This window comes from Mercenaria mercenaria, chromosome 12 (genome assembly GCF_021730395.1).
Source record: "Mercenaria mercenaria strain notata chromosome 12, MADL_Memer_1, whole genome shotgun sequence".
Classification (NCBI taxonomy): Eukaryota; Metazoa; Mollusca; class Bivalvia; order Venerida; family Veneridae; genus Mercenaria; species Mercenaria mercenaria.
Genome location: NC_069372.1, coordinates 27,639,313 through 27,640,732, shown reverse-complemented (window position 1 = coordinate 27,640,732; position 1,420 = coordinate 27,639,313).

Here is a 1,420-nt window from a genome sequence, read left to right as displayed (position 1 = left end):
TTTCTATTGGGCGTTGTACGATACACCAGTGAGAAAGTATTGGAATTAATAGAAAAGGAAATGACTTAGCATCGCATGTTTATATGTTTATATGTCACACATAACCACTGAAAGAGACTTTATCATGTTTGTATTTACTGAGGTTATACGTCCACGGAATAATTTCATGAGGGCGTAGCCCGAGTGAACTATTTTGTCGATGTATAACCTCTTTTGAGTGTATTAATTTAAGTAAGACACGTTTTTTCTATACATTAGGCCCTTTATCTAAAACAGTAAAAAATATAGTAGCTCTCTCCTATGTTGGTCGCAACAGAAACATTGACGTCATCGCACGTTAACGTGACGTCATTTTAGCGTAAGCATGATTTAATTAACAGAAACAAGTATATTAGAACTATTGTATATATTATTTTTGGATGGGCTTATTTAAAACATTTGGACGTCATAGGTATTTAAAACATTTTTGATGAAATTTTCACGTAACGAACACTTCTTGTAGTTTTGATCTTTTTGACTGCTTAAGCCATTTATTACAAATAAACATTTACTTACATTAGTAAGGCCACCAGATGATCTGGCATATTTGTTACATCGCTTCTTCTGCTGAACATCATTTGTCCGGTTTTTTATTTCTTCGCATTAAACGTGCAGAAAGATAACCACCTCCGTAGCCTAGTGGTAGAGCGCCTGCTTCGAGTGCGGGAGGTCCCGGGTTCGATCCATGGCCGCTTAATACCAAAGACGTAAAAATGGTACTAGTAGCTTCCTCGCTTGGCGCTTAGCAATAAGAGGATAGTGCTAGGACTGGTCAGTATAATGTGACTGGGTGGGGTATCATGTCACGTAAGTACGGTGTGATATTCCAGTGAGGCAGCACTATACAGTTGGGCATTTTGCTCACTGCTACAAGTAGACACCGTCGTTCAATGACAGAAAAATTGTTGATAAAGATGTTAAATCCGAAGACACACACGATGCATGCACAAAGATACCATCAATACGATGAAATTTAGCAATATTTAATATTATAGGTAACCGTTATAATATTTGTATCGAGAAATATGCGCGAGTTCTGCATCGGAAATATTGCATGACTTTAGGAGCGCAATATTATTCCGCGAAAGAACGAGTGCATATTTCTTGATGCTAATCTAATAATCTTTTTGTTACGTACGCATCTACACTTAAAATTGTTATATAAATTATTGAAATTTGTTATAAAGCCTGTGTAAAATTGAAAATATCATCGTTTAAGAACATTTAAAAGCGACGGCATGCATGAAACTGACATCAAAAATGACGACACACACACGATATTGACATTTCAGGTTACATTTAAACTTAACGGAGTTTTTAAATGAGTATGTAATAAACCTGAAAATTTGACGTAAACAATAACCACTGAATAAGCAAAATA